This window comes from Vicia villosa, linkage group LG1 (genome assembly GCF_029867415.1).
Source record: "Vicia villosa cultivar HV-30 ecotype Madison, WI linkage group LG1, Vvil1.0, whole genome shotgun sequence".
In the NCBI taxonomy this organism is placed as follows: domain Eukaryota; kingdom Viridiplantae; phylum Streptophyta; class Magnoliopsida; order Fabales; family Fabaceae; genus Vicia; species Vicia villosa.
In genome coordinates this window covers 6,270,419-6,283,065 of record NC_081180.1, presented here as the reverse complement: position 1 = coordinate 6,283,065, position 12,647 = coordinate 6,270,419, and the positions used below count along the sequence as shown (strand labels likewise).

The window sequence follows — 12,647 nt, the reverse complement described above, 5'->3', positions numbered from 1 at the left end:
TTTTTATCTTCATAAGTGAATGAAATCTTAGGAATAGAGAAATCAGCAACTATTGGGCCAAGGGTGCGCAACCATTCCATACCCAATACAACGTCAGCTCCCTCAATTGGGATTAAATAAAAAGGAATAATGAATAAGTGATCCTGGAGTGTGATTGGGACTTGCGAACACAAACCAGAACATTGTAGCTTAGAGCCGTTGCCCACCATGACTGAAAAATTAGGGATGGGAGTGTTTGGAATTTTGAGGTGATTTGCAATCCTTGGTTGAAGAATGTTGTGAGTGCTCCCCGTGTCAATCAGGACTGTCACGACTAGCCCATCCAGCAATCCTTTGAATTTTAATGTTTTTGGGGAAAATTGGCCACTTGCAGCTTGTGGTGACAGCTGAAAATAAGTTTCTGCAAGTGCTGACTCATTAGATGCATCCTCTATGGGTGGAGGAATGTCCAAATTATCCTCGTTGACAGCATCAGAAAATTCATCATCAATCATAAGTAACAGAAATTTTCCATTTTGGCATTTATGACCCGGAATAAACTTCTCGTCACAATTAAAACAAAGCCCTTGGGCTCTCCGTTCAGCCTGCTGTGCTGGTGTGATTCGACGTATAGGAAGACGGGAGTTGTTTGTTGTAGGTTGGTATGCAATAGGTTTTGAAACTGCTGGTGTAGGGGTTTTGGGGTTTGAAGTTTGGGGAAATGAATTGTAGGTTGGGTTTTTGAACTTGGGTTTTGAGTCTTTAATCTTGGCCTCAATGAGTTTTGCCAATCCCACAGCATGGGTGATAGAAATAGGTCGCTGCACAGCTAGTTCATTGCGTATTTCTGGAATTAAACCGGAAATAAAACAATTCAAAATTGCATCAGGTGGCAAACCAATTACACGGTTACCTAATTTCTCAAAGTTGGCTTGGTATTCAGCAACGGAACCATGTTGTTTGAGCTTGAATAACTGAGCTTGATGATTTTCATAAGTCGAGGGTCCGAAACGTAACTCCAATGCCCTTGAGAAAGCTTCCCAAGTTGAAAGTTCATTGCTTTGAAACATCCACTTATACCAACCAAGAGCATCTCCTTTCATATAAAAAGCTGCCATAGGCAAACGATTTTCAATGGGAATATTATAAAATGCAAAAAATTGTTCAGCTTGGAAAATCCATTCCAACACATCGGTACCATCGAAGTTGTTAAGTTCGATTTTAGGATGTCGAAAACCAGAATTTTGTTGTGGGGGGTTAGGGTATGGGCTGTATGGGGGTGGAATGTTGGTATAGGGGTAAGATGAATAGAGGGGTGTTGCTGTGTTGGGCTGTGGTAACGACGTGTAAAGAAGGGTTTGTGGCTGGGTTAGGAAATGTGGCGGCTGTGTATAGGTTGCTGAGAATGGGTGTGTAAATTCTGTTGTATAGGGGACAAAAGCGGAGGTGGAAGTTAATATTGTGGGGGTTGGTCGAGTGAAAGAGGGTGGTGGGGGTGGGGGGGAGAATAAAGTTGTGTGGAGGCAAGGGTGGAGGGGATTTTGGTAGAGGAAGATGTGGAATGTAGGTTAGGTGTAGATCTGGTTGTTGAAAGGGTAGTAGATCTAGGGGTTGACATAGGGATAGGTGTTGAGAGAGGGACAGATCTGGGTATTGATGTAGTGGTAGATCTAGGAGTTGATGTGGGTGTTGGTGTAGGGTTAGATCTGTTGGTGGCAGCAGCAGCACTCATTGCTGCAAATTGTTGAGTCATGAGGGCTGTTAGAGCAGCAAAGTTGTTGTTCATGGCTGTCTCTAGATTGGTATGGTTGGTGGTGATTTTGCCTAGCTGTAATGCTACAGCTTGATTATTAGCAGCCATGGAAGATTCAAGGTTCTCATGGGTGGTAATAAGATTCTCAATCCGGTGATTTGTGGCTTGGAGGGTATCCTCTATGTCTTTGGGTGTTGGATTTGTGAGTTTGGGAGGCATGGAGAGGGAAAATGAAAGCACCAATTGATAAGTTAGGTTTTGCTACTACCATAAACTAGGGTTTTACTCAAAGAGAAGAAGATAAAATTTAAGAAAGTAAAAACATATTTCAATTCAGCATGCTGAGAAAAGAGGCAGCAGCACCTTAAATACAAAGTCTAGCATATGGGCCTAAGATGACAAAGTCTGGCTGAGCCCATTTAGAGGAATTAAAAAAACAAAGTTCTAACATAAATTAAAATTAATTCATAATATAATCCTGCTGCCATGTGGGCTTCTTCATAATTCTTTTGGGCCTATCACTTGCTAATCTTGGACTTTAGAACACAATGATATGAACCCTCTAATTAATCTTTAAACCCTCTCTTTTATTATGCACCTACAAATAAAAATAAAAGAACTACAAATAATAATAAATGTTAAATGGTTAGTAACATAAAAAATAGAAATAGAAGAAAATTCTATATTAAAAGATGTTCTCAATTTTTAATGACAATTCAACTTAAAAGTTTATTTCAAAGCGAACCAAAATTAAAATTAAGTGAAATAATAACAAATAGACTATGAACTTGAATTAAAATAAAGAAGAATGAAACTTTAAACCTCAAATTAGAATGAAATCGAAACATCGACTTTTACGTCGACTGCTCCGCATCATCTCGCAAGTCTCGCTTTTTTCGATCTAGTCCTTGTTTAACACAATAAAAGAGAAACAAGATATATTTTTTGTAATTTTGATTAATGGTTAGTAAACATTAAGAATAATCGAATAAAATATAACAGTGCAAATGAAACGGAGTCTTAGGGTAAAAATCATGGTGCAACAATGTGTCCAAAGTTTAATTTGACACCAATTTTCAACCGTTAATAGTACGCGATCAAACGATCATATAAATAGCCTATTTTTTAGGAGAAAAATAGGCTATATACAGTTTTTTATTATTTTATTTTATTTAATATCATCGTTTGATCAATTCTTTAAACAGTTGAGATTTGAGATTTAATATTGGGTTAATACCTATTTTCGCCCCTGCCATATGGGCTTGGTTTGAAAAAACTCCCTGCCAAAAAAAAAAAGTTGCAAGAATGGTCTCAACAAATTTCAAAAGTTTCATTTTGGACCTTTATCAGGCCACATCATCAAAATGTCTAATGTGGCAGTGTTTTTTTAACTTTTTAATGAATTGATTTTCCACATCATATATTCACCCAATATAATAATATTAATACCCTTACTTGCTATATTCACAAAAACCCATATGTTCTTGTGCCCTAACCCATTACATGCTTCTTGAATCTTCTTCTATCTACATTTCTGCGTTTTTTCTCCTCTTCAACTTTTCTTTGCAAATTTTCTGCATCACGCTTCGTCTCTCAATTCCAGTAACATGAGTCAACCAATTTCTTCTTACTCAAGCTTATCTTCAAATGGTGGAGTAACTCCCAAATGTGGCCACAATGTCTCCATGAAGTTGTTTGTTTTAAAATCGGTTGCAAATCCTGGGAGAAAATACTGGAAGTGTAAGTTTTGGGGTAAAGGAGATGACTACAACACATTTCATTGTGATAATGAATTTTCTGGTGAAAGAGATTTTGGCCATTCAGATGTAGGTTTAGTAGAACTGATGAGCAAAATTGAGAGAGATATCGCAATCAAGATGGAAGCCATGGAGAAAAAGATTTATGGGTTAACAAAGAAGGAGAATTATGTTTTAGTTGCGTTAATTTGTCTATGGGTTCATTTCTTTCTTAGTTCATGTAAAAAATAAGTTCATGGAGAATCTGTAACTTATGTTATTGTAACATTATGTGATTGTAACTTTTGTTTTCATTTCCTTCTTATGTTCATGTGACAAATAAGATGTCTTTGTTGTAATGGTTTATGTTATATGAGCTTTGGTTGTATTGGAATATATTACTCTTAAATGAGCTTTGTTCTGATATTACTCTTATGAGTTTTGGTTTTATTGTAACTTAAGTCAATTTGTTGTGATAACTTAGGCCAAGAAAATAACTTAGATTCATACCAATGATGAAAGAAAATAACTTAAGCCAAGACAAAATAACAAGTACATAATTAACAACTTGGATTGATATAATGATGACAAAAAATAACTTAAGCCAAGATAAAATAACAAGTACATAATTAACAAGTTGAATTGATACCAAAGTGAACTTAAGTCAATATGTTCTGATAAGCAAACATAGAATAAGTTAGAGTTACAAAATGGCACATTATGTGCTTAACATAATGACAATAACACAGAAAAGTTTCAAATTGAAATTACAAAATGGCACACTATGTGCACAACTACTGAGTCATGCGGCTAGCAATTCCCTTCCACTTCTTCTTTGAGATCTTCTTTGATATACTACCACCAGTTTCATCATCAATGGTCAAAGGTGCATCGGGTGTTGATCCAGGCCCACCATTTCTTTTGGCATTCTTCACTTCTTTCAATCTTTCACTGACCCTCTTTCTTGATGGTTTCCAAGTTTTGACCTTTTTCTTAGCAGAAGGTTTTTTGACATTTGTAGCAGCAAGGTGTGTTTCATTCATAGCAGCAGGATGTGTTTCATGTGATGCAGGAGGTTGCATAGCAGCAGGTTGTGTGAGATTGTCAACTTGTGATTGTTGCTCTTCATAAAGAGCCACCATATCATTCAACAATTCATCCATCTCTGGGTCTTCAACCACATTTGGAATAGTATCAACATTTCCATCAACCACACTCCCACCTCCATCAACATTTCCATCAGCCACACTCCCACCTCCATCAACATTTCCATCAACATGTGCTTGTGTAGTAGATGTTTGAGATGCATCAGGTTTTTTAGAGACTTTGGTCCTGGGTGTCTTTCTCTGCACAATTCAGTAACAAATATAAGAACACATTTTTGTATCAACAACATAGTAAATAAAGACATTACATGAACACAATACCTTTCTAGTGCATTAGGATCTTGCTCCTTAGCTCGACACTTCCTAGAATTGTGGCCAAATTTGTCACACTTTGATCATCTATATGCTACACCTACCCTCATCATCCTTGAACCACTCTCATCCAACTCTCTAAACCTCAGTTTCTTAGGCCTTCCAGGTCCCTTCTTGTATTGTGGTGGCAACAAGTTTCCAGCATCCACAGTAGGCCACATGTCGATGTCATTTATTGGACTAACATTGTTTTCATAACATGCCTTGTAAGTTTCTCTCATGTAACAAGGGTCAACATACTTCTCATGATCTAAATTCTCATATTGCAATGCAGAAACAATATGCCTACAAGGTATGCCCACAAGATCCCAAAAGAAACAAGTGCAAGTTTTTTTCCCAAGATCAACAACAAACTGCAATCCATTATATGGGTGATGGACTTGCCACAAATCACCACTGCCCCATGTAGGTAGCCATTCTCCACTTAAATGAGTTTCCTTATCAAGCCTTTTCCTAGGATTAGGCATGACATTGTGCTTCAATTATTTCCTTAGCCATAGATTTTGCTCTCCAAGCTTTCCCTTTGCTTATGCCTACTGAATATTTATGTCTAAGTTCAGACATAATTTCAGACAATTTGACTTTCCCTTGTGACTTCCTCTTTTCAATCACTAACTTAGAGACCCACTTGGAATTGGCAGACTTGTTATTTAATACCCTTGCACATGTGTGGGTCCCCACCCAAGTCTTTATTTGGTAAGTGTGGTTGTCTCCCACTTTGCTACACAATGCCAAAAAGCCACATTTACCTTTGCACTAAACCCTAACCCTATAGCTCTCATTCTTAACAAAACTTATCTCTCTACCATTTAATACTAACCACTCCCTAATAGCATCTTTAAATTCAGAATGAGATATGAACTTCATACCTAATTTGAATTGAAAGTCTTTGTTAAGCAGCTCTGATATGAACTTCTCATACTTTGGCTTGGAAGGTTTGTCATCCATGTCACTTTAATATATATGACTGTCTTGCACAAAATTTCCCCCATGGTGAAACACTAAACTAAACACACCCATATCTACAGAAAACAAACAATAACCCGTACATGTTTTTTAGAAAGATATTCAGTTGGGACCACATTCTTGTACTTGTATAAGAATAGAAACTTTGAGAGAACAAATGTACCTTTTTGATCAGCAAAGTTGCGTTAAACACGAATGCAGCTTGAAATTGGAGCAAGGCGAAGTCGTATTTCCTTCTCATTTTTCTTACAAATGCACGTTGAGAAGGTTGAAGAGATTAAGAACCCTAAAAGTAGGGTTTGAAATGAAACTACTCCAAATGAACAAAATTATGAGTTCTTGTGGATATAGCAAGTAAGAGTATTAATGTCATTGTATTGGGTGAATATATGATGTGGAAAATCAATTCATTAAAAAGTTAAAAAAAAAAACACTACCACATCAGACTTTTTGATGATGTGGCCTGATAAAGGTCCAAAATGAAACTTTTGAAATTTGTTGAGGCCATTCTTACAACTTTATTTTGGCCGGAAGTTTTTCAAACCAAACTCATATGACAAAGATGAAAATAAGTATTAACCCTTTAATATTTTATGTTTTTTACATTAAATGATCATGTATAACAACTAGAATTAACTCATAAATACTATGTGGTATAACTACATGAAAACAACAAATTCATGCCGAACAAATCATGCCTAAAAAAAATACAAATCATTAGTTGAAAATATATGTACATTTTTTATTATAAAAATATTTCCTTACATTTTGTATTTGTTTTACAAGCTTTATACAAGTGTCTTATTTTTTATCTCAATTCTTCTGTTTTCTTTTATTATTATATTTGTTGGTATTCTAGAAAAAAATATATAGTTAACGATTAGAAAGTATGCAGTATTGTTCACTTTAAAAAAATAGGCAATCAAGATTTTAATATTATATTAGACAAGATTTATGTCGAGTGTCTTAATATAAGATGGCACAAGCATAATACAACTCCTACTTCTACTTTAAGTTTATAAAAGTAATTGATTTAAAATTCATTCATTATTAAAAATACTCGAATTTCTTGTGGATTTACCTGCGGATTTTAGCTAAAATTCCGCAGGAAATGTGTTAGTTGTGGATTTTCCTGCGCTTTTTCGTCCCCTGCTAAAACCTTTGTGGGTAATATTATTGGTAGGAAATTCCGCTGCTAAATCCGCAGGAAATATCCGTAGGTAATATATTTCTAAAATTAAAAAAAATAATCTAAAATATTATTTGCTTCCCTATCGGTATACAAATACATCGTATATATGATTACAACTTACCATAGCTCTCAAATTTTTCAGGGTAGCTCGCCAATCTAGGGATAATATCATCATTACACTAAAGTCCCAAAGAACCATCCCTAGATGAGTAAGCTACAACCTCATTGGCATTAGAAAGATTCTTAGCTTCAAATGTAAATTTTCTTGGTTCTTGGTACATTTAGTTACTGAATTGTAATCATATAAGTCGATAAAACATGAAAACCTCACGAAACACAATGATAAATGATGAACGAAAAGCGTACTTACCCTAGGATAAAGAAGAATGCAACGAGTACTTACCCTAGGATAAAGAAGAATGCAACGACTGAAATGAGCACGAAAATGATGAGCACGAAAATATCACATTAAAAACAATACCAATTTAGATGCTGACTTTTCAAGAAGTTTTAGAAGATTGAATGAACCACTACCATCACTAGCAGGCAAAGAGATATAGCCAAGAACTTGCATTGAGTAAGAATGATACAAAAGTTTACGACGAACCAGCTTCCACCTAAACAACAATGTAAGGCAAGTTTTAGGTTCATGATGTCTTATAATCAAGTAGCTATCACAAAGATGCAATAGTAATTTCACCTGATAACCAAAATCACAGGTGTTGAGATCTTTTTTCCCTATAAAATTGAAATATAAGTTAGAATGCATCATAAATCAACAACCTTCCTATGAGACTTGTATGACATGAAACATATTGCTTCCGTTCGTCCTAAGACCATGTAGTCTTTTATTGCTTCTAAAGCTCAAAACATGAAATTACTGAACAGAATTACAGCTACCAACACTGCAAATCCTAAACCTTGAATAACATTAAAACAGAATTATAGCCTATGATCGCAACATATAACATATATGAAAAGAGTTGATATTATTTAATCTTTTTGTTATAGTGATAACTAATATGCACTTATGTGATAAGCACTTAATTAAGTGTTTATCAAAATAGATTCTAAATATAACCCTGAATATTTTTTTCAATGGAATTGAGAGAAGAGAAAGAGCCAACTGACCTTGATACACCAGCCAACCCACATGTCTTCGTAGCATCCAATAGGTTAACCATCACCGATGAGAGCGAAGTAAATTGACGGATGCAGTTACATAGTCCCTTCTACTGCTCATATGCTTTTTGGCTAACTCCAAACAATGTTGATTACTATAACACCAATCTGAAAGGGTAAAGCTCTCAAACACTCCCATTGCATCAAATGAACTGAAGTCTACAACAAAAGCTTATTACGACTTAGTGTCTGCAACGTTTAGCCCATCAACCGAAATATTCGAAATAGCAGCCGCAATATCGGGGTGTAGCACTTGCATCAACATTTGTTACAAGATTAAAAATGGCAATTAGAGAAACCATATAAGTGTTGAAAAAGTTGACATGTTTATCGAATCTTTATTGGGTCCTAGGATAGTTTTCATATGTAATAAGTTGGATGCATCTAATATCTATGCATCAAGTTAAGGGGGAATGATGATTATGATTATGCCGTTATTCGTTCATCTTCATTAGCCTCTCATAGTTCCCTTGGCTTGAATGCCAATTTGATTCTGATATTATGGAATCAAGTTTCTCTTGTATGTCCGTATACTTATAAATCTCTTGTGAATATGATTAAGTGAAATCTCTAAAGATGTCTTTACTTCATCTTTGTATCACATTATGTGAACATTTGACCACTCACCATGGTATCATTCAGGAACTGCCAAACAGCTAAAAGTAACATTAAACTACAAATTAAGTAAATTCATTAATTTACAAAACCAACTCATAAATCAAACTTTTTAAATTTTTTATAGACAACTGAGTAATAACTACCTGTAAGTTGTAACTAGATGGTGAAGAAAAATAGAGAGTTCTACAATAAGTCAATCCAAACCTGCTCCTGACTTATGCATAACTGCTTATGTGATAATTAGTCATCCAATAAGTGTTTAATTGAGCTGTTTGTTCAAAAGAATTCCAAATTAGATCTAAACAATTTAGTTGAGTTACCTCAATTGTATCCACCACATATTCAGACAATATAGCAATGAACACAGTCATTCCAGCCAACCAAGCAAATCCACTCCAAAATCCAATCACAACCACTTCTGCTTCATTGTTCTCACCTTCGCCCATATTGTAGAGTAACAAAGTATATCAGTCACACTTACTGCCCATCATATGCTACCAATGATGCACTTTTTATGTTTTCGGTTAGGTACTTCTAGCAATTTACATTTGTAAAGAGTGTAGATAAATGAAATGTAGATAGCTATGTGCTCTAGCAATTGAGATAATAACAATATATTATTATCACTTGAGAAAATCGAAACTGAAGCAAAAAGAAGAAATAATCCGGTTGGGACATTTCATCGAACACCTTGCGAGCGAGGACGAAATCCGCATTTTTCTTCACTTCAACCGGTAAGGGCAAAAACAACAGATACATCACTGCTTCAGCAAGTTGAGAAAATTAAACAAAATTAACCAAAACCTTGCCGATTTAGGCACCCAAAAAATGAAGCTCAGTCAGTCAGATGTTTGCAAGGACAAGTTGTGTCAGATTTGATTTGAGCATCGTTGAAATCTGGCTGAAGAGACACCGAAGTCAAGAGAAAGTTGAAGAGTGGAATGCGATCTAAAACCTTCATTGAGTTTCATCGTTGAAATTTGAATTGAACAACGAAGTGATGGAGATTGGATGGAACAGCGAATGAGAACCATGTGTTCGAATCGGAAGTATCGTGAGAATGAAAACACTTTTTCACCTTTACTTAGATTTTACTTTTTATTTTACTTTTTCTAATGTACTGAGTTATTTTAGATTCACAAAAGCTTTAAGTAAAAAAATTACAAATTATTTAAAAATAAATCAGTTATTTATAAAAAAAAATCATAATATAAGTATTAATATTGGGATTAAAAAATTTAAAAAAAAACATTTTTATAATTATTTTCATAAACATTAATCAATAATCAATTATTCAATTATAACAATAAATATCTATTTGAATTTAACTAATGTCTTTAGAAAAAATTTTAAAAAAAATTTATGAATGTTATTGAAATGTTAAACTCTACAGTAATTTACTTTAGATAAGACATTATCTAGTCATTGAATTTTGTTCTGAACCATAGGTCCAATAAAAAAAAAGACTCGATTTTATTTTTCTTAGAATTAGAGCGTTTTTATATTTCTGTTTAATCGATTTTTTTATTTTTTAGAGTTGGAGTGTTTTGGCATTCAATAAAACAAAACTTTTAAAAAGAAAAATTATAAAATTATATATAACTTTTGTTTTAGAGAAATATCAATTTTAGGTATTGTTCTAGTGGTAGATTCTTTGGTCCAATATAAGATAAACACTAGATTCGATTCCTACTTTAAAAATTTTACCAAAGTTTTGTTTTTAATTTTTTAAATTTTATTTTTCAAAATTTTCATACCTCTTATTAAAGTACAAATTAAATATCAAAAACAACATTTTATTAAATTTTAAAAAACTACTAGTATTTTTAGAAAACATTAAAATAAATAAAAAATTAGAAAAACAAATTTTATTTTACCTGCGGAATTACCTGCGGATTCTATAGTAAACTTTAGGTTTTTCAAAATATAGCTTTCACAGCAAAATCCGCAGAAACGTTTCCTGCAAAATTACCTGCGAATTTTCTAATGCAGTTTTATTTTTTATTCGAAATATAACTTCGCCGCAAAATCCACAGGTATTCCTGCGGAATTTTCTGCAGAAATGTGTTCCATAGAAAAACTTATTTAATTTAATAAAGTCGCAGGAAAATCCGCAGGTATACCTGCGAAATAATTTTCAGGTCGACTGTGTATTTCCAATAGTGATAATACAACATGAACTTAATGTTTAAACACCTTTCCAAAAAAATCATAAGATTCATCTAGCTCAAATGATGAATGGTATATTTCATAAATAAAAATAGTTAATTTCTCGATGATAAATTTATTTTTCTGTTATTTTTAAAATTTAAATTTAGTTGAATATTTATTTTTCAAATATTTTTAAATTTTAAATTTAGTTAGATTTAAATTATATAGATATTAAAGGTGGCTTCTACTCTAACCATCGATTGAATGCTTCATCTATAGAGTGCTACACGTATATTTTTTCTCGTATAATCAAATCAAATTCAACCATATATATATATATATATATATATATATATATATATATATATATATATATATACTTTTAATCTTAAAACTATATTATTAAGAATGGTTGATAACGGCTGGTTGATCTTCCGGTTTCCTTCTTCGCCCCACTTTCTTCTACCCACCATGGATGCTGCTCTGCTTTTCCCAGAAACTAACCTTCCAGCTTCAACTTCAGATTCCAATCCCACAAAAAAGCATATTGCAATCACAAAATCCTTTGCTAATGTCGTTGCCGACAACGTTTGTGACATTCCCCTGAGCTAGTTTCCCCCAGCTTGCGTTAAAGGAGACAGGCTTGCGATAACAATTCCTGAAGAGGAATATGCTCTTGGTGTTGAAGCTTGCAAACACCACCTTCATGGCAGAATAGTATGGTCCAAAGGTACAACTCCTTTAACTGTCGCGAACTTGAAAGCTAAGCTCATGGATCTGTGGCCTTCTATAGGCAAGTGGGGAATCACCTCCTTGGGAAAAGGGTTTTTTGAATTCGCCTTCTCTACGCTTGAGGATGTTCAACGTGTGAGATCGGTGAGCGCTTGGAATCTATCCCAGGGTGTTCTCAAATTATTTTCGTGGACAAAATGCTTTACTTCGGCTTCTTTGAAGCAAACCTCAACTCAAGTCTGGATCAGAATCCATGGCCTTTCCTAGGAATACTGGAGACCAAGAATTATCTTCGCAATAGCTAGTAGTATAGGAACACCTATATGCATTGATTCGGATCAGCCTTTGATAGACCATTTGGTCACTTTGTGAGAGTGCTCGTGGATCTGGAAATGATGAAGGAACCAACATACAAAGTCCTAGTGGAAAGGATTGGCTTTGCTTTCTTTGTGGATGTAGAATATGAGAAACTGCCAGAGTTTTGCAATTACTGCACCTGTATTGATCATTCCATTGACAACTGCAAAAGAAAGGAGCTGACTAAGGAGCAGGGTAAGAATTCTAACTCAAGGACAATTATGGGCAAACACGTTTACATACCTAAGAAAACCCCAAATGTTGACAAACCTGAAGGCACACCTGAAGACAGTGATGATACAGTTTTGCTGACCAATAAGGTGAGTCAAGCTGCAGAAATATCTAATCCAAACAAGGATATCCATGAAAAGCCAATCAATGAGGGAGTAATTATGGATAACAACATCAATCTTTCTGCTCAGGAGGAAGAAGGAAAATCAAACAACGAGTATGTGGATGCTACTCAACTGGTGGAATTTGTCCCTGAGACTCAAATCGACCCT

At 34.4% G+C, this 12,647-nt stretch overlaps 1 long non-coding RNA gene across 4 annotated transcripts; it reads right to left on the bottom strand.

The window, feature by feature from the left end:
* Positions 1-4,110: 4,110 nt before the first annotated feature.
* On the bottom strand, positions 4,111-9,975 carry LOC131627439 (uncharacterized). Of its 4 annotated transcripts, none has more exons than XR_009291470.1 (5): positions 8,236-9,975; positions 7,805-7,842; positions 6,076-7,721; positions 4,896-5,968; positions 4,111-4,814 (listed from the first exon to the last, which is right to left on the bottom strand). It is a non-coding gene; the product is annotated as an uncharacterized LOC131627439 (long non-coding RNA). The 4 variants fall into 4 exon arrangements; XR_009291476.1 differs by having other exon boundaries at positions 4,896-7,721; positions 8,236-8,942; positions 9,048-9,975; XR_009291473.1 differs by having other exon boundaries at positions 4,896-7,721; positions 8,236-9,129; positions 9,225-9,975.
* Positions 9,976-12,647: the final 2,672 nt, after the last annotated feature.